Source organism: Balaenoptera acutorostrata, chromosome 16 (assembly GCF_949987535.1).
Source record: "Balaenoptera acutorostrata chromosome 16, mBalAcu1.1, whole genome shotgun sequence".
Lineage (NCBI taxonomy): Eukaryota > Metazoa > Chordata > Mammalia > Artiodactyla > Balaenopteridae > Balaenoptera > Balaenoptera acutorostrata.
The window spans coordinates 37,315,956-37,341,582 of NC_080079.1; the positions used below are offsets into that span (position 1 = coordinate 37,315,956).

Genomic DNA, 25,627 nt, shown 5'->3' on the forward strand with positions numbered 1-25,627 from the left:
AGCACAAATCCAAGGAGAAACATGCCAAGACACATATTAATCAAACTATCAAAAATTAAATCCAAAGAAAAAATATTAAAAGCAGCAAGGGAAAAGCAACACATAACATAAAAGGGAATCCCCATAAGGATAACAGCTGATCTTTCAGCAGAAACTCTGCAAGCCAGAAGGGAGTGGCGGGACATATTTAAAGTGATGAAAGGGAAAATCCTACAACCAAGATTACTCTGCCCAGCAAGGATCTCATTCAGATTTGACGGAGAAATCCAAACCTTAACAGACAAGCAAAAGCTAAGAGAATTCAGCACCACCAAACCAGCTTTACAACAAATGCTAAAGGGACTTCTCTAGGCAGGAAACACAAGAGAAGGAATAGACCTACAATAACAAACCCAAAACAATTAAGAAAATGGTAACAGAACATACATATCAATAATTACCTTAAATGTAAATGGATTAAATGCTCCAACCAAAAGACATAGACTGGCTGAATGGATACAAAAACAAGACCCGTATATATGTTGTCTACAAGAGACCCACTTCAGATCTAGGGACACATAAGACTGAAAGTGAGGGGATGGAAAAAGACATTCCATGTAAATGGAAATCAAAAGAAAGCTGGAGTAGCAATTCTCATATCAGACAAAATAGACTTTAAGATAAAGACTATTACAAGAGACAAAGAAGGACACTACATAATGATCAAGGGATCAATCCAAGAAGAAGATATAACAACACTATGAGACTAGATATCAATTTCAGGAAAAAAAGTGTAAAAAATACAAACACGTGGAGGGTAAACAATACACTACAAAATAACCAAGAGATCACTGAAGAAATCAAAGAGGAAATCAAAAAATATGTAGAAACAAATGACAATGAAAACATGATGACCCAAAACCTATGGGATGCAGCAAAAGCAGCTCTAAGAGGGAAGTTTACAGCAATACAATCCTGCCTCAACAAACAAGAAAAATCTCAAACAACCTAAGCTTACACCTAAAGCAATTAGAGAAAGAAGAACAAAAACCCCAAAGTTAGCAGAAAGAAAGAAATCCTATAAAACAGATCAGAAATAAATGAAAAAGAAATGAAGGAAACAATAGCAAAGATCAGTAAAACTGAAAGCTGCTTCTTTGAGAGGAGAAACAAAATTGATAAACCATTAGCTAGACTCATCAAGAAAAAAAGGAAGACTCAAATCAACAGAATTAGAAATGAAAAATGAGAAGTAACAACTGACACTGCAGAAATACAAAGGATCATGAGAGAGTAATACAGGCAACTATATGCCAATAAAATGGACAACCTGGAAGAAATGGACAAATTCTTAGAAAAGCACAACCTTCTGAGACTGAAACAGGAAGAAATAGAAAATATAAACAGAACAATCACAAGCACTGAAATTGAAACTGTGATTAAAAATCTTCCAACAAACAAAAGCCCAGGACCAGATGGCTTCACAGGTGAATTCTATCAAACATTTTGAGAAGAGCTAACACCTATTCTTATCAAACTCTTTCAAAACATAGCAGAGGGAGGAACACTCCCAAACTCATTCTATGAGGCCACCATCACCCTGATACCAAAACCAGGAAAAGATGTCACAAAAAAAGAAAACTACGGGCCAATATCACTGATGAATATAGATGCAAAATCGTCAAGAAAATACTGGCAAACAGAATCCAACAGCGCATTAAAAGGATCATACACCATAATAAAGTGCGATTTATCCCAGGGATGCAAGGATTCTTCAATATATGCAAATCAATCGATGTCATAAACCATATTAACAAATTGAAGGATAAAAACCATATGATTATCTCAATAGATGCAGAAAAAGCGTTTGACAAAATTCAACACCGATTTATAATAAAAATCCTCCAGAAGTAGGCATAGAGGGAACTTACCTCAACATAATAAAGGCCATATATGACAAACCCACAGCCAACATCATCCTCAATGGTGAAAAACTGAAACCATTTCCACTAAGATCAGGAACAAGACAAGGTTGCCCACTCTCATCACTATTTTTCAACATAGTTTTGGAAGTTTTAGCCATGGCAATCAGAGAAGAAAAAGAAATAAAGGAATCCAAATCGGAAAAGAAGAAGTAAAACTGTTACTGTTTGCAGGTGACATGATACTATACATAGAGAATCCTAAAGATGCTACCAGAAAACTACTAGAGCTAATCAATGAATTTGGTAAAGTAGCAGGATACAAAATTAAGGCACAGAAATCTCTTGCATTCCTATACACTAATGATGGAAAATCTGAAAGAGAAATTAAGGAAACACTCCCATTTACCATTGCAACAAAAAGAATAAAATACCTAGGAATAAACCTACCTAAGGAGACAAAAGATCTGTATGTAGAAAACTGTAAGACACTGATGAAAGAAATTAAAGATGATACAAACAGATGGAGAGATATACCATGTTCTTGGATTGGAAGAATCAACATTGTGAAAATGACTATAGTACCCAAAGCAATCTACAGATTCAATACAATCCCTATCAAGCTACCAATGGCATTTTTCACAGAACTATAGAACAAAAAATTTCACAATATCTATGGAAACACAAAAGACTCCAAATAGCCAAAGCAATGTTGAGAAAGAAAAACGGACTTGGAGGAATCAGGCTCCCTGACTTCAGACTATACTACAAAGCTACAGTAATCAAGACAGTACGGTACTGGCACAAAAACAGAAATATAGATCAATGGAACAGGATAGATAGCCCAGAGATAAACCCACACACATATGGTCACCTTATTTTTGATAAAGGAGGCAAGAATATACAATGGAGAAAAGACAGCCTCTTCCATAAGTGGTGCTGGAAAAACTGGAGAGCTACATGTAAAAGAATGAAATTAGAACACTCTCTAGGGCTTCCCTGGTGGTGCAGTGGTTAAGAATCCGCCTGCCAATGCAGTGACACGGGTTCAAGCCCTGGTCCAGGAAGGTCCCACATGCCTCGGGGCAAGTGAGCCTGTGTGCCACAACTACTGAGCCTGTGTGCCACAACTCTGAAGCCCATGAACCTAGAGCCCGTGCTCCACAACAAGAGAAGCCACCACAATGCGAAACCCACGCACCACAACAAAGAGTAACCCCCACTCGCTGCAACTAGAGAAAAGACCATGCGCAGCAACAAAGACCCAATCCAGCCAAAAATAAAATAAATAAATAAATAAATTAACACTCTCTAATACCATACACAAAAATAAAATCAAAATTGATTAAAGACCTAAATGTAAAGCCAGACACTATAAAAATTCTTAGAGGAAAACATAGGCAAAGCACTCTATGACTTAAATCACAGCAAGATCCTTTTTGACCCACCTCCTACAGAAATGGAAATAAAAACAAAAATAAAGAAATGGTACCTAATGAAACTGAAAAGATTTTGCACAGCAAAGGAAACCATAATCAAGATGAAAAGACAACCCTCAGAATGGGAGAAATATTTGCAACCGAAGCAACTGACAAAGGATTAATCTCCAAAATATATAAGCAGCTCATGCAGCTCAATATCGAAAAAAAAAACAACCCAATCCAAAAATGGGCAGAAGACCTAAATAGACATTTCTCCAAAGAAGATAAACAGATTGCCAACAGACACATGAAAGGATGCACAATATCACTAATCGTTAGAGAAATGCAAATAAAAATTACAATGAGGTATCACCTCACACAGATCAGAATGGCCATCATCAAAATATCTACAAACAATAAATACTGGAGAGGATGTGGAGAAAAGGGAACCCTCTTGCACTGTTGGTGGGAATGTAAACTGATACAACCACTATGGGGAACAGTATGGAGGTTCCTTAAAAAACTAAAAATAGAACTACCATATGACCCAGTAATCCCCCTACTGGGCATATACCCTGAGAAAACCATAATTCAAAAAGACACATGCACCCCAATGTTTATTGCAGCACTATTTACAATAGCCAGGACATGGAAGCAACCTAAGTGTCCATCGACAGATGAATGGATAAAGAAGATGTGGCACATATATACAATGGAATATTACTCAGCCATAAAAAGAAATGAAATTGAGTTATTTGTAGTGAGGTGGATGGACCTAGAGTGTGTCATACAGAGTGAAGTAAGTCAGAAGAGAAAAACACATACCGTATGCTAACACATACATATATGAAATATAAAAAATAAAAAAAGGTTCTGAAGAACTTAGGAGCAGGACAGTCATAAAGACACAGATGTAGAGAATGGACTTGAGGACACGGGGAGGGGAGAGGGTAAGCTGGGACGAAGTGAGAGAGTAGCACTGACATATATACACTACCAAATGTAAAATAGACAGCTAGTGGGAAGCAGCCGCATAGCACAGGGAGGTCTGCTCGATGCTTTGTGACAACATAGAGCAGTGGGATAGGGAGGGTGGGAGGGAGACGCAAGAGGGAGGGGATATGTGGTTATATGTATCCATATACAAATTCAAATTCAAATCCATGAAGTAGAGCCTAAAACAAATTTACTTTCTGAAGGAGTGATTCCAAGCCCTAGATGTTCCCAATTATGCAAAGAGTTATCACAAGAGATATTCAAATAAATTTATAAGAATAAATATATTACTTTAAAACATTAACATGTATAATATCGTATTTTTAGGAAGTATATATTTAAGACATATAAAACATATTGTGAAATGAGAAAGTGATAAGATGTTACAACGGCGAAATCTTTAGATTCTAAAGAGATTCCAATTCCACATTCTAGAATAAAGATTCTAGTTTTGCCCAGGATGGTTACTGTGGCTATTTTGAGGTGAACGGGGAGGCTCTGAGCCATGTCAAAGTGGAGGAGTGTGGGCCAATGGGAAACTTTATTTTTTTTTTTAAGGTTTTTTTTTTTTTTAATGTCTGAAACATTTATATTAACATATTTCCATACATATTTCCATACAAATACAAATATAAGATTTTTAGAAATTTCATGTAATGTCTGAAACATTTATATTAACATATTTCCATACAAATAACCCAATGAAAGTTTAGTATTAGTTGTTTTGTTTGCTTGTTTTTTTATACTGCAGGTTCTTATTAGGCATCAATTTTATACACATCAGTGTATACATGTCAATCCCAATCGCCCAATTCAGCACACCACCATCCCCACCCCACCGCAGTTTTCCCCCCTTGGTGTCCATATGTCCATTCTCTACATCTGTGTCTCAACTTCTGCCCTGCAAACCGGCTCATCTGTACCATTTTTCTAGGTTCCACATACATGCATTAATATACAATATTTGTTTTTCTCTTTCTGACTTACTTCACTCTGTATGACAGTCTCTAGATCCATCCACTTTTCCACAAATGACTCAATTTCGTTCCTTTTTATGGCTGAGTAATATTCCATTGTATATATGTACCACAACTTCTTTATCCATTCGTTTGTTGATGGGCATTTAGGTTGCTTCCATGACCTGGCTATTGTAAATAGTGCTGCAATGAACATTTGGGTGCATGTGTCTTTTTGAATTATGGTTTTCTCTGGGTATATGCCCAGTAGTGGGATTGCTGGGTCATATGGTAATTCTATTTTTAGTTTTTTAAGGAACCTCCATATTGTTCTCCATAGTGGCTGTATCAGTTTACATTCCCACCAACAGTGCAAGAGGGTTCCCTTTTCTCCACACCCTCTCCAGCATTTGTTGTTTGTAGATTTTCTGATGATGCCCATTCTAACAGGAGTGAGGTGATACCTCATTGTAGTTTTGATTTGCATTTCTCTAATAATTAGTGATGTTGCGCATCTTTTCATGTGCTTCGTGGCCGTCTGTATGCCTTCTTTGGAGAAATGTCTATTTAGGTCTTCTGCCCATTTTTGGATTGGGGTGTTTGTTTCTTTAATATTGAGCTGAATGAGCTGTTTATATATTTTGGAGATTAATCCTTTGTCCGTTGATTCGTTTGCAAATATTTTCTCCCATTCTGAGGGTTGTCTTTTCATCTTGTTTTTGGTTTCCTTTGCTGTGCAAAAGCTTTTAAGTTTCATTAGGTCCCATTTGTTTATTTTTGTTTTTATTTCCATTACTCTAGGAGGTGGATCAAAAAAGATCTTGCTGTGATTTATGTCAAAGAGTGTTTTTCCTATGTTTTCCTCTAAGAGTTTTATAGTGTCCAGTCTTATATTTAGGTCTCTAATCCATTTTGAGTTTATTTTTGTGTATGGTGTTAGGGAGTATTCTAATTTCATTCTTTTACATGTAGCTGTCCAGTTTTCCCAGCACCACTTATGGAAACTTTATTATATTGATACAAGCAACACACATTCATTGTAGAAAAAGTAGAGAATACCAGGAAGCAAAAGGATTTTTTTTTTTAAAAAACCCTATAACCGGGCTTCCCTGGTGGCGCAGTGGTTGAGAGTCTGCCTGCCAGTGCAGGGGACACGGGTTCGAGCCCTGGTCTGGGAAGATCCCACATGCCGCGGAGCAGCTGGGCCCATGAGCCGCAATTGCTGAGCCTGCGCGTCTGGAGCCTGTGCTTGGCAGCGGGGGGGGCCGCGATGGTGAGAGGCCCCGCGCACCGCGATGAAGAGTGGCCCCCGCTTGCCACGACTAGAGAAAGCCCTCGCACAGAAATGAAGACCTAACACAGCCATAAATAAATAAATTAATTAATTAAAAAATAAAAAATAAAAAAAAAATTTAAAAAAAACCCCTATAACCCTATAACTTATTAGATAACCATATTAGTAAGCTTTTAAAGTATACTTTCTAGAATTTTTTCATATGCTTTAGTTGCAAAAAAAAAAAAAACGGAATTATACCTACATATAATACTTTTGTAACCTGTTTCCATTGACTTCACAGTACATTTCAAGCTGAGTGGTATAGCATTGTTGAAATTTATACCATGATTTATTTAACCAGTACTATAAGTACCCTATTGTTGGCTAGTTTGATTGCTTCTGATTTCTCTCTATCATAAATAATTTTACAATGAAAATCTTTGTAAATGAATCTTTACACACATCCTAAATTCCATTAGGATACATTTTTAGAAATGGAATTGAGGAGCGAAGGGATGGGCACATTTTTATATTTTCTCAAAGTATTCCCAAATTTTCCTACAGAAAGTTGGTATCAGCAAAGTAGGAGACTGCTCATACCAGTAAGCTGGTTATTTGTATTCATGGATGCTATTTTCTTGCACTAACTTGTGTCACTCATAGTGCCACAATATTCCAATAATGACTGAAGGGATCTTGGACATTCCAAAGCTCACCACAGCAGTAGAGAGTAAGGTTCATTTCCTTGGAAACCTCTTTCTTTTTCCTGAGTAGTTACACATGGCTATCACATGATCTTTTTCAGATATCCCCAATCAGTTAACAACAGTTTAACACAAATGAGAGTATTTCACTTATGGATGAGCATTACAATAGGCTACAATTTATGCTAAATCATGTGTGAGATTTCTCAATGAGAAAAATGTATACTGAGAACAGATCTCGAATGATTTAGTATTTGAACACCAGCACTCACACACTGCACCATGTAGATTATGCAAAATTTTGGTTCAGGAGAGAGATGCTTGAAAACACTTTTGTTTCTCTTTGAGGCCAGTAGTTGAACATATTTTAAACACTTATTTCATTAAAATCAATTAATTGGTTAATTTCCCTAGCCCCAGAAGGAAATGTTGAGAGGAAAAGTCAGTTTCAATCTGTGGGGAAAATGATGGCAATGCCACTTTTAACAACTAATTATAGGAATTGTCTTCTAGAACACCTGGGCTGCAGTCTCGAACTAGATTCCTTCTGCTGCTTTTTATTCTTTTCTTTTGATTTTTTTTTAACAAGAAAGAAGAAATTACAACAGGCAATTCTGTCTAAGAAAAGGAAAGGATTAAAAAAGAGAAGGCTTCATTTTGAAGCATCCACAGGACACCATGGAAAGCTCCCAAGCACTAGAAAAGAAAATCTCATTCCACAGACATAAATAAGAAGAAATCCTTCTGGACAGAGCTTAAGACAGGAGGTGGGGGTGATAAAATTACAGTACATTTTTAAAGCATGGGCTTTGCAAGCTGCATGTCCTCAAGAAAAAACTAACTTTAAGGAATTGAGGTGAATTCAGCATGTGGAGATTGTGTCACTTCCTACTATTGTTCTATGGTCTTTTAATTATGGTAGGATCTGGTGTCTGGCCCTGGAATGCATAGGTTCTACTGTTTGATGAGACATTTGTTCCTCATATGCATTCTGACCCAACAGCTATGGATGCAGGTACCATGACCCAGGACTGAGCTGGAAGGAGGAGACTGTACAACATTGGTAACACAGCCAATTTAACAGGATTGTCAGTCCTCTGATTTTCCAGCGACAGTTCTTGAATCATTCTATAAGCAGCTTGCTGAACCACAAACGTATTTCAAGCATTTTCTCTTTGCCAAAAGGGTTCTCTATTTTCAAACTTTCACAGACCTCAATTTCAACTTAAAGTCATAGTTTTAATTATATTCCACCAAATTAAATTTTAATTTATAAGTCTTCCAGAAAAAAAAGCATCTAAGATCTATCAAATAGATAACACAATTCAGTGTCTTTACAAAAACGCTTTTAAAATTCAGCATAGGGGCTTCCCTGGTGGCGCAGTGGTTGAGAATCTGCCTGCCAATGCAGGGGACACGGGTTCGAGCCCCAGTCTGGGAAGATCCCACATGCCACGGAGCAACTGGGCCCGTGAGCCACAATTACTGAGCCTGCGCGTCTGGAGCCTGTGCTCCGCAACAAGAGAGGCCGCGATGGTGAGAGGCCCGCGCACCGCGATGAAGAGTGGTCCCCACTCGCCGCAACTAGAGAAAGCCCTCGCACAGAAACGAAGACTCAACACAGTCATAAATAAATAAAAGAACGTGAATTTCTAAAAAAAAAAAAAAAAAAATTCAGCATAAAAATCAACGCCACATAAAATAAGTCCTTTTCATTTCTAAATTGTTCATAAGAGAAAATAGTACAAATAAATCACAAATGCAAGTACATTTTTTCCTTCAGTGCATCAACCATTTTTTACCTGCAAAATTGCCTTTACTTCTTTGGGAGAAAAGTCAGGTGATACAACAAAAAGAATAAACTACTTTTGATTTGCTAGTTATTTTGCTGACTCTAAAGATATCAAAAATCATTTCAAAGAGAAAATGGTTTGTTGCAGAGATAATAGTAGTCACCATCCTTTATATGTGTGTTATGTTAAAATGTATAACTTAAACGTGCTTATTAGCTACTTAAGCTGATAACAGTTCTTTGAAGCATTATGTTTCCTATTTTACATGAGTAAACAAGCTCAGAGATGTTAAATTATTTGCTAATATGTGACAGAGTCATATATGAATTAAGATATGGCTCTGAAATGTGTTACAGCTAATGTGTCACAAAGGCTATGTCACCAAACTTTCTGTCGTGTCTCAGTTTTTCCATGGTCACCTCAGCCTTCCTCTGAAAATGGTGATGCAGTTTAGAAAACATCCCAGGTCCTTCCTTCTCACCTATCTGTCTAGTTATAAATTCATTTCTTCAACAGATAATTAATGATTACTGTATTTGGCACTGTAGGAACAAGAGGACTGATTTTATGGTCACGACCTCCAAGATCTCAGTTTAGTGAGCCAAATACACAGATTTAAAAAAAATTAGTTAAAAGAGCCTAGGTTAAGTGTATGTGATGGTAGAAGGTACTATGAGAGCCCAGAGGAGAGGGGGAATAAATTTAAAAGACAGGAAGGCCTTAACCAAGGAGACATTGATTTTGCTGAGCTTTAGACCATAAATAAGGGTTTGTTGGTATTTTCAACCTCCATTCCTTGCCTTTTACTTAATTCAGTATGTAATTGGACAAATTCAGAATATCCTTCACAAGTGGTGTCTTCTTTATGTAAGCTTTAAATCATAGTTTCAGTGGGTTTCCTTTGGTCATTCAAAGGAATGGAAGAAAGACAGCTTGTTCTAGAGAAAATATTAGAGTTCTTTAGGCAGTGTCTGTTGATAGTAAAAGAAAAAGGCATTTGTTTCTTTCAGAGAAGGCTGAGGGCCCTCGGTTTGAGCTGAAGTTTGGGGGGTTTATTGTTGATGTATGTTTTGTTTTGTTTGTTCGTCTAGGGTTCATTATTAGTAAAGTCTGGTGTCCTTAATTACAGAGTAGTTGTCTATAGAGTTAAGACTAAGGAATGCATCAAATCTAGAGAAGGTAAGAAATGTGGAGTTTCTTTAACAAAGGTGCATTTTGTTCTTTGTGTCTTTTACTCTAGTTGAAACTATTTGCATAATGTTTCCTGTTGGAAGAGGGGAAAGGTGTTTGTTTGTTTGTTTTTGTAATGGATCTGCTAACCAGGAACTCCAAAAGATGTAGAGACCCTGTCTTTTTCAAGTCTTTACTGCTTTGCAGTGGGCTTTGCAGTGTGGGTGCTTGCTAAACGTAGGGTGACCAAACAGGAGATCCCAACCCAAGCTCCCTCCTTTCAGATTTTATTTCCACTCTCAGACAAATTTGCCTCCCCTGCCACCTATTGGCAGGAGGAAACATCGTCTGGCTTAGCTCATCCTAAACACACAAACCTCAACTCAGATGAAGATTATTAACCAAGAAACTTGTGTCACCGTACATTATCCCCTCCCCTGGATGTGTTATAGATCAGGAGAAGAAAATATTGATGGCAAAAGTGAGTTTTCGGTTTGGAGAATTAACCTAGCCGTAACTTCTCTGTGCATTATATTTACAGTACTATACTGAGCGCCCTCACCCTGATTTTTCCTCCAGTAAGTGCTTCAGCTTCTATGAGCCTCAGTTTCCTGCTGTATCAAAATAATATAAGGATATCTTCACTGGCCAATTCACAATGAGGTTCGGAGACAAATGTGATAAAGTTATGTGACCACTGAATTATATATCCCCATGGATTTTCTCCTCTTCACCTCCCCTCTCAAAAAAAATTCTTGGAAATAGCTGTTAAATTCATTTGCTTCATTTTCCAGAGGAGACAACAGAGCCCCAGAGAGATGATGCTCCATGGCATTTTAGTGAACTTGAAGAGATAAAGGATAGGTCTGGCCTAATGGTTAGAACTGAGAAGTAGCTTAAAGACCCACAACAGAACAGCTGCAACCCCTCACATTTTGTATCTTTATCTGTGGCTCATATAACATTCTGAGCCATGGTGTGTGTGTGTGTGTGTGTAGCCCTTATAGAAATGTGTCTTCTGCACAGTGCAGAATTGGGCACTTTATAAATATTAAATGGATGAACTGATGAATGCAATAAGCTGAGATTATTTAGCACAATACATTCACTATGTAGATGGGTCAGCTGAAGCCCCCAAAGTCTCAGTGATTTGTTCAGTATGACAGAGTAAATCAGAACTGGGGCCAGAAGTCACTCTGAGGTTCTGATTCTAGGCCCTTTACCTTTTCCCCCATTGTTCCTCTCTTCCAGTGGGAACTCCAGACTGCCAACATCTTGAAGTAGATTGGTCTCCTCTGGTCCTCTGAAGTTCTGGAGACTGTGGTCCTTTCTTTCCCCAGAACCTATATGAATCAGTGAGGGCTGTGTTGGAATGGGGTGGGGCGGGGGAGGTGCTTCAAGAGTAGAAACTGATGGGATTCAAACTAGTATAAGATGAGATGGGCAGAAACCAAGCACAGGGGTCAGCCAAACCTGCAACTGGCTGAAGCAGTGGGATTGGTTTGTATAGGACCAAGCACAGCAAATATGATGACCTATGTTGGACATGACAATCTTTGGTCTGGATAAATCCAGCTCTGGGCAGGTAACACATTTGGATATAATTGCTTGTAAGAGTAGGGATTAGTTGAAACAGTGCAGGTGGTTTCCCACAACATATGTCTACCATAAGAAAGATAATTCAGGGAGCATCTTTTCTTAGGCATAGCCATATCATCTGTGTAAGAAACAACTTTACTATATGTATAATGCTGGTGACAGCTCAGGGCCTCTTGGCTAGCTTTATTTCTGAAAGATATACACAACGAAAACCAAATTTGATACATTTTATTGGTGGTTAGGTAAATGTACTATTAATAATTTAGGGGTCAGTTTGGTTATTGCTTATATATCTCTGAGCACAAATTATATTTAATATTATTTAGGGCAATAAATAGCATTGTGCTAAATACTTATGCTTTATTTAATCATCACAACAATCGTATGTGGTTGACATTGAAGATGAGGAACCTGAGGTTCAGATACGTCAAAGGATTTGCCTGGGGATGTACAGGTAGGAAATGATAGAGACAAGCATAGACTATCTGCTGACCCCTTGCCCTTAACCAATATCCTGTCAAATCCAACCTTAAGTTTCTGTTACCTGTGCACTTGACTTATCCCTGCCACTAGACAGCAAGGTCTTAGAAACCAGGTCTTACTGTGTTCCCTCAGAAAGCATCTGTCACAATGCTTTACAGAAATGTGTCCTAAAGTGGCAGGATGGTCAAACACAGAGATTTTGCAAGTTGATGCATAGACGGATGGATGGATGGATGGATAGATAGATATAGGAAAGGTTCAATTATTTGGGGAAGGGGAAATGAGAGAAGGAAGAGAATCAGTGGACTAGTAAAGGGAAGAAAAAAAGACATTTCAAATTTAATACTTGAGTTCTAACTTATATCAGCCAACTCTAGTAATAAAGTATGTCCTTGCAGAGAAATGGCTAACATCTCTCCTGATTTACACATAAAAGGATTTATTGCTGTTCTTGCCTCTGTAAAGCAATGTAAGATCAACAGGATTAGTGGCATTATACTGTGCTCTCTGCAGAGTTTAATGCCATTTCAAGCTGTTAAAAATTTATAGAAACAAATAAGAGAGTCCAAAATCAGCTGAAGAGCTAATCCCCTCGAAGTAAAGGATTGTTCCTAGGTTACCATTTCCCTTGCAAATGTAAACTCAAGTGATTGCAGTTTGCAGATAACATTACCTTCCTCTTCAGCCAAGGCTGGGCATTCGTGGAAGAGTGACTGAAGGCAGTATAGTGTATCCGTCTGCCTCATTTATTAAGTCCATACGTATAGCAAGCAAGGAATACAGGATGACAGTAAAATGATCCTTCCTATCCAAGCGTGAAAGGAAATTGGACACCCGAGAAATTATCATCTCTGGTGCGATGATAGGTACAAAATCATCCCACCAGAGTGGATAGGTGAAGTCCCTTGAAGGAGGCACAGTGACTTCTAGGCCATTCATATTTATTCATTCACCCATTCATTTGTACATTCATAAGTTTAGAAGATAAAATGTATCTCTCAGAAAGGAGATTCATAAACAATGGAAGGCTAGAAAACCAAGTGTTTCTAAAATAAGTATGCATGGTGTTCCACATAGGGAGCAGGAAATCTGTCCCAAAGACTGACGGGTTTGGTCCCAGTGGCAGTTATACCTTAGCATGGACAGAGATGCATCAGGTCACTCCAACATGTGATTCATTTGATTCTCTCTACTTATCATACATCATAGAATGTAAGACTTAAAGAATCAGTTCAAAGATGTATTCTATTTTATATACCACTAAAGAAAAAGAAGAGCTACAATTACACTAAGCTATACATTTTGAGTTTTATTTTAACTGAATATAGTTGATTTACAATATTGTGTTAGTTTCAGTTATACAGCAAAGTGATTCAGTTTTTTTTTCAGATTATTTTCCATTATAGGTTATTATAGGATATTGAATATAGTCCCCTGTACTATACAGTAAATCCTTGTTGCTTATCTGTTTCACGTGTAATAGTCTGTATCTGTTAATCCCATACTCCTAATTTCTCCCTCCCCAAACCCTTTCCCCTTTGGTAACCATAAATTTGTTTTCTATGTCTGTGAGTCTGTTTCTATTTTGTATATAGATTCATTTGTATTATTTTTTAGATTCCACATGTAAGTGATTTATGATGTTTGTCTTTCTCTGACATTTCACTAAGCATAGAATTTTCTAGGTCCATCCATGTTGCTGCCAGTGGCAGTATTACATTCTTTTTCGTGGCTGAGTAATATTCAATTGTATAAATATATACCACATCTTCTTAAACCAATTGTCTGTTGATGGGCAGTTGGGTTGTTTCCATGTCTTAGCAATTATGAATACTGCTGCTATGAATATTGGGGTGCATGTATCTTTTCAAATTAGAGTTTTCATCTTTTCCAGATATATGCCCAGGAGTAGGATTGTTAGACCATTTTCCATAGTGGCTGCACCAATTTACATTCCCACCAGCAGTGTGGGAGGGTTCCCTTTTCTCCACACTCTCTCCAGGGTTTATTATTTGTAGATGTTTTGACGATGGCCATGCTGACCAGTGGGAAGTGATACCTCATTGTGGTTTTGATTTGCATTTCTCTAATAATTATTGATGTTGAGCATCTTTTCATGTGCCTGTTGGCCATCTGTATGTCTTCTTTCAAGAGATGTCTATTTAGGTCTTCTGCCCATTTTCTTATTAAAGTAGAGTTGATTTACAATGTTGCGCCAATCTCTGCTGTACAGCAATGTGACTCAGTTGTACACATAGAGACATTTTTTTATGTTATTTTTCATTACTGTTTATCCCAGGAGACTTTATATAGTTCCCTGTGCTATATAGTAGGACCTTGTTTATCCATTCTAAATATAATAGTTTGCCTCTACCAACCCCAAACTCCCAGTCCATCCCTCTCTGTCCCCCACCCCTGTTCTGCCCATTTTTTTAATTGGATTGGGTTGTTGTCTTTTTTTTTTTTGATATTGAGTTGTATGAGCTGTTAGTATATTTTGGAAATTAATCCCTTGTTGGTCTCATCCTTTGCAAATATTTTCTCCCATTTCATAGGTTTTTGTTTTATTGATGGGTTCCTTTGATGCAAAAGCTTTTAAGTTTGATTAGTTGCCATTTGTTTATTTTTGCTTTTAATTCTTTTGCCATGGGTGACTGATCTAATAAAATATTGCTATGATTTATGTCAGAGGTGGTTTTGCCTGTGTTCTCTTCTAGGAGTTTTATGGTGCCATGTCTTATATTTAGGTCTTTAAACCATTTTGAGTTTATTTTTGTATATGGTTTGAGGGAGTGTTCTAATTTTATTGATTTACATGCAGCTATCCAGCTTCCCCAACACCATTTGCTGAAGAGACTGTCTTTTCTCCATTGTATATTCTTGACTCCTTTGTCATAGATTAATTAACCATAGGTGTATGGCTTTATTCCTGGGCTCTTAATTCTGTTTCATTGATTTATATGTCTGTTTTTGTGCTAATACCACACTGTTTTGATTACTGTAGCTTTGTAGTATTGTCTGCAGTCTGTGAGGGTTATGCCTCCAGCTTTATTTTTTCCCTCAGGATTGCTCTGGCAATTTTGGGTCTTTTGTGATTTCATATAAATTTTAGGATTATTTGTCCTAATCCTGTGAAAAATGGCATGGGTATTTTGATAAGGGATCACAGTAAATCTGTACATTGCTTTGAGTAGTATGGTCATTTTAAAAATTCAAGAGCATGGGATTTATTTTCATTTCTTAGAATCATAGTCAATTCCCTTTATCAATATTTTAGAGTTTTCAGTGTATAGGTCTTTCACCTCCTTGGTTAAGATTTGGTTAAGATTGTTCCTAGGTATTTTATTATTTTTGACAGATTTAAATGGGATTTTTTTTAACTTTCTGATATTTAATTGTTAGTATAAAGAAATGCAACAGATATCTGTATATTAATCTTGTATCCTGCTACCTAACTGAATTTATTTATTAGTTCTAATAGTTTTTGTGTGGAGTCTCTAGGGTTCTCTATATAGAGTATCATGTCATCTTCAAACAGTGACAGTTTTACCTCTTCCCTTCCGATTTGGATACCTTTTATTTCTTTTTCTTGTCTGACTGCTGTGACTAGGACTTCCAATACTATGTTGAATAGAAGTGGTGAGAGTGGGCATCCTTGTCTTGTTCTAGATTTTAGTGAGAAGGCTTTCAGCTTTTCACCATTGAGTATTATATTGGCTGTAGGTTTGGCATAAATAGGTTTTATTATGTTGAGATATATTCCCTCTATACCCATATTGTTGAGTTTTTATCATGAATGGATGTTGAATTTTACTGTTTTTTTTTTCTGTGTCTACTGAGAATGATCATATGTTTTTTGTCTTTTGTTAATGTGGTGTATCACGTTGATAGATCTGGGTATGTAGAACCATCCTTGTAACACTGGAATGAATCCAATTTGATCATGGTATATGATCCTTCTCACGTATTGTTGGATTCAGTTTGCTAATATTTTGTTGAGGTTTTTTGCATCTGTATTCATCAAAGATATTGGCCTATAATTTTCTTTTTTTTTTTTTTTTTGTAGTATCTTCTGGTTTTGGTATCAGGGTGATGGTGGCTTCATAGAATGAATTTGGGAGTGTTCTCTCCTCTTCAGTCTTTTGGAATAGTTTGAGAAGGATTGGTATAAGTTCTTTGTATATTTGGTAGAATTCCCCAGTGAAGCCATCCAGTCCTGGACTTTTGTTTGCAGGGAGTTTTTTTTTTTATTACAGATTCTATTTCACATCTAGTGACTGGTCTGTTCCAATTATCTATTTCTTCTTGACTCAATTTTGGCAGGTTGTATGTTTCTAGAAACTTGTCCATTTCTTCTAAGCTGTCCAAATTGTTGACATATAGCTGTTTATAGTATTCTTTTATGATTTTTTTGTATCTGCAGTATAGGTTGTTATTCCTCTTCTTTTATTTCTTATTTTCTTTATTTGGTTCCTCTCTCTTTTCTTCTTGGTGAGTCTGGCTAGAGGTTTGTTGATTTTATCTTTTCAAAAAACTAGCTCTTGGTTTTATCTATCTTTTCTATTGATTTTTGATCTCTAGTTTATTTATTTCCTCTCTGATCTTTATTATTTCCTTCCTTCTGCTGACTTGGGGTTTTGTTTGTTCTTCTTTCAGGTGGTAGGTTAGGTTATTTTTCTTCGTTCTTGAGGAAGGCCTGTATTGCTATGAACTTCCCTTTTAGAAGTGGTTTTGCTGCATTCCATAGATTTTGTAAAGTTGTGTTTTCATTGTCATTTGTCTCGAGGTATTTTCTGATTTCCTCTTTCGATTCCATCATTGACCCATTAATATTTTAGTAGCATGTTGTTTAGTCTCCATGTGATTTTTTTTTTCTGTTTGTGTGTGTGTGTGTGTGTGTGTGTGTGGTTGATTTCTAGTTTGATGCCATTGTGGTTAGGAAAAAATGCTTGAAATAATTTCTATCCTCTTAAATTTGTTGAGGCTTATTTTGTGTCCTAGTATGTGGCAATTCTAGAGAATGTTCCATGCACACTTGAAAAGAATGTGTATTCTGGGTTTTTTGAATGTAGTGTCCTTTAGATATCAACTAAGTCTCACTGTTCTATTGTGTCATTTAGGATCTCTTGCTTTATGTCTGGAAGATCTGTCTGTTGATATCAGTGGGGTGTTAAAATTCCCAACTGTTATTGTATTCTTATCAATTTCAATTTCTCCCTTTATGTCTGTTAGTATTTGTTTTATATATTTCGGTGCTCCTATATTGGGTGTAATATCATCCTCTTGTATTGATCCCTTTATCATTACATAGTGTCCTTCTTTTTCTTTCTTTATGGCCTTTGTTTTAAAGTCTGTTTTGTCTGATATGAGTATTGCTACCCCTGCTTTTTTGTCATTTTCTTTGGCATGAAATATCTTTTTCCATCCTCTCACTTTCAATATATGTGTGTCTTTCACCCTAAAGTGAGTTTCTTGTAGGCAGCATACTGTATATTCTTGTTTTTTTAATCCAATCTGCCACTCGTGTTTTGATCAGAGCACTTAGTCCATTAACATTGAAGGTAATTATTGATATGCATGTATTTATTGCCAAACCTTGTTGTCCAGTTGATTTTATAGTTCTTTCTTCATTTGTTCTTTTTGTTTTTCCTTTCATGGTTTGATAGTTTTCTTTTGTATTATGCTTGAATTCCCTTTCTTTTTGTTCTTTGTTACTCTACTGTATGTTTTTGATTTGTGGTTACCCTGGTTTTCATGTATATTAACCCATAACTATATCTATTTCTTTAGACTGATGGTCATATATCTAAAAGATCTACATTTTCTTTACTGCCTTCCCCCACATTTTGTGATTTTGATGTCCTATTTTACATCTTCATGTTTACCTTCTGCTGTTAATTGTGCTTACACTCACTTTTACAAAAAATTTTATTGGCTTTTAATCTTTGTACTGACTTATTTGATACTCAATCTTTTTTATCTATTTGCCTTTCCTATTGTGATTTTTCCTTTCCTATAGATTCTTCTTTTCTATTTAGAGAAGAAATAGAATATTTCTTTTAGGTTAGGTTTAGTACTGCTGTAATCTTTTAGTTTTTGCTTGTCTGAGAAATTCTTTCCCTCTCCTTCTATTCTAAATGATAATCTTGCTGGGTAGAGTATCTTAGGTTGCAGGTTTTTCCTTTTCAGGACTTTGAATATATCGTGCAACTCCCTTCTGCCCTGAAAAATTTCTGCAGAGAAATCAGCTGATAGCCTTATGGGAATTCCCTTGTAATTGACTCTTTGTTTTCTCTTACTGCCTTTAGAATATTTAACTTTTGCCTTTTAAATATAATATGTCACGGGACTTCCCTGGCCATCCAGTGGTCAAGACTTTGCCTTCCAATGCAGGGGGTGCAGGTTTGATCCCTGGTCAGGGAGCTAAGATTCCACATGCCTTGCAGCCAAAAAAAACAAAACATCAAACAGAAGCAATATTGTAAGAAATTCAATAAAGAGTTTAAAAATGGTCCACATCAAAAAAAAAATTATATATATATCTATATATCTATATGATATGTCTCAGTGTGGGTCTGTTTGGGACCCTCTGTGTTTGCTGTACCTGGATATCTGTTTTCTTCAAATCCATTTTTAATCCCTTTCTCGCTCTCATCTCCTACTGGAACATCTATTATGCAGAGGTTGGCACGCTTTATATTATCTCATTAATCTTGTATGTTGCTTTCTTTTTTTTCCATTTGTCTTTCTGTTGTTCTGATTGGGTGCTTTCCATTATCCTATCTTCCAGATCACTTATGCATTCTTCTCTGTTATTTAGTCTGCTATTCATTGCTTCTAGATTGGCTTTTATCTCAGTAATTGAGTTGTCTAATTTTGATTGGTTCCTAGAAAGACAGTTTCTAGTTGTTACACTGATCTGAATTTCTATCAATAATTCTTAATTCCCTTAGCATTTTATTACTTCCTTTCTGAACTCAGGGTCTAGTAGACTGGCAAGGTCATTTTCATTATTCTTTTGGGGTATTTCTCTTGTTCTTTTAATTGGAAGTAGTTTCTCTGCTGTTTCATTTAACTTAACTATTCTTCCTAAATTCATAGAAACAGAGAAAGTTATCTACTGTGGTCTTAAAGTGTTGTTATTATGTGGGAGTGTCCCTGTATAGACTGTGTTAGTCCGATATTTTTATGCAAGGGCTGTTTTTGGTATGGATGCTGCCACATCTTTCCTCAGAGTATGATGGCTGTTATCCCCTTGATAGGGGATGTGATTGATGTTGTGGTGTCTAGAGCCTGCAATGGATACTGGGCGGGGCCTCCTCTTTGTTCCATGACTGTCACAGCCCTGGCAGGGTCTGTGCTCCAGTTGTTGAAGTAGAAGCCCTGAGAGTCAGGTTCAATAAGGGTCCCTTAAGTGTGTGTTCTGTCCCCAGGGAGGTTAGTGCTGAAGCAAGTGATGCCCATGTGGTCATAGTGAACCTGTGCAGCACCTGTGCAGGTATCCACAGTTCTGCCCAGAAGCAGCCCAAGGTCGTATTCCTTTCTCTACTGTGTTCATTCCAGACCTAGTTCAGGGCTGGCACCAGAGCCTGGGGCATGGTACCTGCAGGAATCAAGGCAGTTTTGCTGTTGCCTGAGACCTGAGCTGCCTCTCTATTAGGGCTTTCCCAGGACCTGTCTGCCCCAGATCCGTCTCCAAGCTGCAGTGTGAGGTAGGTGGAACCAGAGTGTTCCCACCAGGAAAGGAACCCCTGCATACTCCTCTCCAGGGGCTTTCCACTGGACTTGTGCAAATCTGTGATGCTGTCGACTACCCGGTGTACATGCCAACAAAGTCCACAGGTGCTGGACCCACCCTCGGATCTCCCCTCTGCCCCAAGTCTGTGAGTGCTGATAATGGGCTCAGATGTCAGCCCTGCCCCAGCCATGTGCATGCTAACAAAGTCTGCCACCTCAGGAGCCGTGCCTTGCTCTAGGCACCTTGACAATGGGCTCTAAGGTTCAGCCCCGACCACAGGGTTTGTCTGCCCAATTTTCAGCACGTAGGTGCTGTGCGTATTAGCAGCCCCACAGGGCTCATGTTTTGGGCTCGGTGGCAGCCATCAGCACTGGTCTCTCTGTACCCTGATTGCTAGCAAGCTAGTACACAGGCACTCCTCGTGGACAGAGTCCAGGCTCCTACAACCCCTCTATCTGTCCCAGGCTACAGGGAGGCTTCCCAGGATGAGGGCCTGCCTGTGGGGACCCTCCCTCCTTCACACATCCCTCCTAGGGATGCCAGTTCCATCCTGAAGCCTTTTTTTTTTTTTTTTTTTTGCCTACCTGGATACATGGCGGGGGTGGGGGTTGTCTTTCTTGCAGCTTTGGTTGTATAAGAGATCTTCTGCCAGCTTCCAGCTGATTTTCTGTGAAAATTGTACCACTTGTGGATTGATTTTTGATGTGTTTGTTGGGGGGAGGTAAGGTCCACATCCTCCTACTCTGCCATCTTGATCCCATCCACTGTTGAGTTGCTGTTGTTACCTGTACTCTTGACTTATCCCTTCTAAACTGCAAGCTCTTGGGAACCAAAGATTAAGTAGTCTTATAATTGAGCTTTGTTTTTTATTTTATACTAAAGCAGAGTGCTGATTAAGGCTTTATTTTGTATAGCTTCCTGTTGCCCACCACCACTCCAAAATCTACTCCTCACCTTTCTCCATGCTGCCTTCTGACCCAGGGGACTGATCTGGATAGGCTACCTCAGCAGTTCTCACAGTATAGTCCCCAAACCCCTGGGTTTCCTCAAGACTTTTTCAGGAGGTACACAGGTCAGAAAGATTTTTATAAGAAAACTAAGACAGTACTTGCCTTTTTCAATTTGAATTGATGGTGCAAAAAGCAAAGGTGGATAAAACTTCTGGAGCCTTTGCAGGAATCAAGGCAGTGGCACCAACCGCTGGTAGTCACTGTGTTCTTCACTATCCCAATTTTTTAAGAAATACCAGTTTCATTTAAGAATGCCCATGACAAAACAGCAAAAAAACAGTATTAATTTCATTCAGTCTCACATCTTTTGCGTCCATGTCTTTTTAATATTCCATGTAATGAAATGGGAGTATGCATAAAGCATACTTCTGCGATATACCAAAGCATGATGGTTTATTTCCAAGAAAAGCATCGACAGGATTGTTTCAACTGCAGGCTGAATATCTGCTTTTCTCATGGAACACCATTTGGAAATAAGACTACCAGATAAACTGTAGTTATTCAGAATTGGCTTTTGGCAGGTATTTTCTTGAAAATAACACAAGTGAGTCTGTCATTTTGAGAAAGACATATTTGTTGCCAATGATAAAACTTGAGCTTTTAAGCAAATATTAGAATTTTTGAAACATATCTGCCACAGTGAGATTGACAATTTCCCAAAGTTCCGAGATTTTTCAGATGAGATTGGTGGTGGTGTTAACAAATGTTATTTTTTTTGATATTGTATATTCAAATGTGTCAATATGTAGTAGATCTGCCTAATTCACTAAACCAATATTTTCCAAACGACCAAGGACCAAGGCATAAAACTACAAAATCATGCATGGGTAAAAGGTACATTCAAAGTGCAATACAGACCAATGGATTTTAATGTAACCAAATACAAAAAGTTCATTGTTATAATTTCAGATTCCACATTTCACTAACCTTTAAGAAACTACTTGCTGAGCTTTGGTGCATTATTAAAGTAGACTATACATGATTTTTGGAAAAGATACTTAAAAGACCCCTTTTCTAACTGCATGTAGGTATGAGGCTATACCTCCTTCATACACTTCAATCAAAATAATGTCACCACATTTTGAATGCAGAAATCAATATGAAAATCCAGCTGTCCTCCATGAAGCCAAACATTAGCATTTCTCCAAAATGTAAAACAATGCCACATACTCACTAGTTTTTGAAACAAGGAGCTGTTTTTCATTGAAATGTTTCTTATATTAACATACAATGGGTTTATTATTTTTTAATTGAGTTAATAATTTTTTTTAGTTTCTTAGCTTTCATTTCTAATATGGTAAGTATCAATGGATATAAGCTATATAAACAGAAGTTCTCAATAATTTTTAAGAGTGTAATGGAGTTCTGAGACCAAAAAGCTTGAAAATTGGTAGGTTACGTAAATGGATCCTCTTACCTCTGACTTCCAACTGGGTTTGACCAATGGGGAGCCCCTGCAAGAGATCAGAGAATGAGGGAGAGAGAGGTGGGGATGTTTATTCCCCCAGCTCTCTCCCTGCAGGGTCACTTGTGCTGCTTGTACCCCTCCTCCTAAGCCCTGTCTCACAACTCTCTCACTCTGGCCTCTAGTTTGCACCCCAGCCCTTTGCCCAGTGGTGGCAAAGGCTTTGCTGTTACCATTCCCAGGTCACAGTACTATTCCACTACCCCTGTGTTTCCCTACCGCATGTGTAAATAGCCTCTTGTTGAGTCTTAGCTGATAGAAACTGATTTAGGCATTTTTATCTTCTACCCACATAAATTGAAAAATATAAGTTAAATAAAAACTCTTTTTGAGATTTCTTCACAATGCAAGCCTGATTCTTCCTAAGCACTTTCTGTGTAAGAGCCACTCATGTTCTTTTCCACCCCCTGTGCCATCAATGTCATGGCGAGTTCACATTTCTTAAAACAGTTATTCACATTTGTCTCCATATTTTCTCCCAAGGTGCTGACCTATTTTGCAAGTTTTTTGGTTTTTTTAATTGGGATATAGTTGCTTTACAATGTTGTTAGTTTCTGCTGTACAACAAAGTGAATCAGCTATATGTATACATATATTCCCTCCCTCTTGGACCTCCTTCACCCCCCCCCACCCCACCCATCTAGGTCACCACAAACCACCAAGCTGAGCTCCCTGTGCTATAACAGTAGGTTCCCACTAGCTATCTGTTTTACACATGGCAGGGCACATATGTCAATCCCAATCTCCCAATTCATCCCACCCTCCTCTCTCTACTGTGTCCACATGTCCATTCTCTACATCTGCGTCTCTATTCCTGCCCTGTAAACAGGTTCATCTGTACCATTTTTCTAGATTCCACATATGTCCATTAATATACCGGTATGTTGAAAAGGGAACCCTCTTGCACTGTTAGTGGGAATGTAAATTGATACAGCCACTATGGAGAACAGTATGGAGGTTCCTTAAAAAACTAAAAATAGAACTCCCATATGACCCAACAATCCCACTACTGGGCATATACCCTGAGAAAACCCTAATTCAAAAAGACACATGCACCCATTATGCAAGTTTTGACGCTGGCACTTTTGATTTTATGTGTATGCAGATTTTAACAAGCCCCATCTCGACTGCTGCCTGGCTAGCATGATAATAAGACACCATTGTCTAATACATATCATAATTTTGGAGATATTAAAATGTGATAATATATGTATCTTAGAAGTAATGAAATATGATCGTTTAATTCCATGCTCAGCCAGCAACCTCTAATTATTTGGCTTCAAATGAAACTTCATCCACTCCCAAATCCTTCCATTATTGCAACCTTCATTCACTCATTTCACAGGTGCTTTAGAAATGAAGATCAACTTGCAAAATTATAAGGAATTTTGAAATTCCTGGCTCTAGGGAAAGAGGGAGATGACTAGTCCACAGCTGTCACCAACTTGTGCTTAGCATGTTTTTACAGGTGAGCAGGACTTTTCAGTTTGAGGCTATTTCACTCCCAGAGAAGATAGGACCCCTCTTCCCTGAGCTTTGAGGATGCCTGGTCCTTTCTGGTGAGATCTGGTGTGAGTCTCCTGTCCCAGGCACAGCTTTAGGCCGCTAAGTGGGTTGCTCAACCCTCAGGTATCCATACATCCAACAGGATTCCATCCAACAGGAATTCCTGGTCCCTCTCCACCGCAGCTATGCACCCTAGTCCTAGGACAGATTCCACAGGGAGATTTTCTCTTTGAATTTTTCTCACTTTTTACCTCATTTTTTCTTCTGACTCTTTCCTCTTTTTTTTTTTTTTTTTTTGAAAAAACACTTGTCATTCTGGACAGCCCGTCCAACTGCTCATCTTAATTAAATTTACTCTGTTTACCTCAGGCCTTCTCTTCATAATTAGTTTGCAATTTCTGCTTTCCAATAGCAGTCAGTCACCTTTTCTCCCTATTCCTCGAAATCTAAGATGCCAAATCCTTGTTTTCCAATTTTTGTCAGTACATTTCTGGTCCATCATAAAGCCATCATTCACAAAGCCCCATTTTTCATCAACATGCATAAACTCATTTTTCAGATAATGAAGAAAGGGACTGGCTACACTGGGCATAGAATGCAACACGAAGCAACATAGCTCTTAACATTTAACATTGATCCAGGCAACAGGTATTATTATGCTGAGAACTGTGTTCGAGTTTATCATATAATCCTAAAAACAAACAAACAACTAATACTAAACTCTGAAATTTGGAGAGGTTGCTATTTCATCCAAAGTCACATAGCTAATGGGTCCAGCAGCCCAGACTGAGTCTGTGTTTCTGGACACAGAGCCTAGGCTTTTTTACCTTATTTCCTGAACACCTGATTGACAAGACACTGTTCTAGGCACCGAGAGGGAGACAGAAAAGCAGGGAGAAAGTGATCCCTTTTCCCAAGCAGCTTACGTTCCAGCAGGGGAAAACAGACTATGTATAATAATACCAGTGCCTGGTAGAATGCAGTCTGCACCCAGTGAAATCTAAACCAAACACAGAGCCCAGAGAATTCCAACTGCAGAGACAGGAGGGCTTTGAGGAGAAACTGGCAATTGAACTGCACTTGAGTGAAGGGTAGAATATAATGAGAAAGCTGTTAAAAGGAGCAGAAAGTAGGCTGAACGCCTAAGGGTCTAGGGGAGGGAAGAAAGGGAAGCTGGGAAAGAGTTATTTATTACCGCCTGTCACTATTTGTGATTCTGCTTCTTAGGTTCACGGTCAGTCCAAAGTCAAGCTCGGCGAGGACAGCCCGCCCCTCCCTGCAGCCAGTCAGGTAGGTCTGTGAGCTGCTGCCTGCCATTCCCCAAGCAGCGGCAGCTCTGCCCTGGTGCTGGAGGCTGTCAATGAATTCTTAAAAGGTTTCTCCTGTCTCCCTGCCTGCGATCCCCACTCTGGCTGTCATTTCGTTCTTCACACTTGCCTAGCCTGAAAGAGGTGGTCTGTGCTAACAATGGAATTATCACCACGGAATGACAGAACCGCGGGACCCTGCAGGATCACTGGGACCAGGGGTTATACAAAGAAAAACAAAACACCTGACAGCCTCTGGGCAAATCTGACCCCCACTGCTCAGCTGGCACAGAGTATTGAAA

At 38.2% G+C, this 25,627-nt stretch overlaps 1 protein-coding gene and 1 long non-coding RNA gene across 6 annotated transcripts in view; one reads left to right on the forward strand and one right to left on the reverse strand.

Moving 5' to 3' along the window:
• HTR7 (5-hydroxytryptamine receptor 7) overlaps nucleotides 1–25,627 on the forward strand; it is a 670,153-nt gene that overhangs the window by 630,384 nt on the left and 14,142 nt on the right. For all 4 annotated transcript variants that reach the window (XM_057530949.1, XM_057530953.1, XM_057530951.1 and 1 more), the window contains one exon: nucleotides 25,246–25,308. The gene's annotated coding sequence lies outside the window, so the exon portion shown is untranslated. The remainder of the gene's footprint in view (nucleotides 1–25,245; nucleotides 25,309–25,627) is intronic.
• Nucleotides 1–25,627, reverse strand: part of LOC130705035 (uncharacterized) — a 232,149-nt gene that overhangs the window by 52,509 nt on the left and 154,013 nt on the right. Inside the window, exon 1 of one of the 2 annotated variants that reach the window (XR_009005662.1) lies at nucleotides 11,441–11,535. The exons of the other annotated variant lie outside the window; for it this stretch is intronic. This is a non-coding gene — a long non-coding RNA (uncharacterized LOC130705035). Of the gene's footprint in view, nucleotides 1–11,440; nucleotides 11,536–25,627 lie in introns of those variants that run through there. 2 annotated transcript variants of the gene reach the window in all.